The following is a 799-nucleotide window of genomic DNA, read 5'->3' as shown; positions in this document are numbered from 1 at the left end:
TTTAAACCATTCACGTTCAGCGTGACTATTGAAAGGCTAGGCTCCACTGCCATCATTGTGTTGAGTTCCTCCCGGTGCTGCTGCCAGTCACTCTAGACCATGGAGCCCTCCGTGGCACATCTGTAAGAAGGACATCTCTGAGTCTCTCCCGCAGTGCTGGTCCCGCTTTCACAAACTCTCCTAGGCTTTGCCTTTCTGGGAATATCTTGATCTGTCCCTCACATTTGATGGATAATCTTGCTGGGCACAGTATTCCTGGTTGACAGCTGCATTCTTTGAGTGTTCGATATATGTCCCTCCATTCCCCTCCCGCCTGCATGGTTTCCGCTGAGAAATCGGCACCCAATCTCATCTGTTCTCCCCTACAGGCCACTCCCTGCCTCTCCCTTGCTGCTTTCAGGACTCCCTCCTTATCCTTAGTTCTGGCAAATTTAACTATGATATGCCTTGATGTTTTTCTCCTGGGGTCGAATCCATATGGTGTTCGCTGAGCTTCCCGAATATATATTCTCTCATTCTTCACTACGTCTGGGAAGCTCTCCTCTAGTAATTCTTCCACAACTTTTTCAGTGCCTTTACTTGCTTCTTCCTTTTCTGGGATTCCAATGATGTGCATGCCATCCTTCTTGATGCTGTCCAACACTATTCTTAGTTCTTCTTCTTTTTCCTTCTTCTTTGAGTCTGCTCTTTGCTCTAGCAGATCAGTGGTGACAATTCTGTCTTCAATTTCACTGAGTCTGTGTTCCATCTCATCAACTCTGCTCATATGTCCCTCCATCATGTTGACAGCCTCTGAAAC

The sequence above is a fragment of the Elephantulus edwardii genome, unplaced genomic scaffold (genome assembly GCF_000299155.1).
Source record: "Elephantulus edwardii isolate Elephantulus edwardi_28Jun2011 unplaced genomic scaffold, EleEdw1.0 scaffold00518, whole genome shotgun sequence".
Taxonomy (NCBI): Eukaryota; Metazoa; Chordata; class Mammalia; order Macroscelidea; family Macroscelididae; genus Elephantulus; species Elephantulus edwardii.
This window is presented reverse-complemented; position numbering follows the sequence as displayed.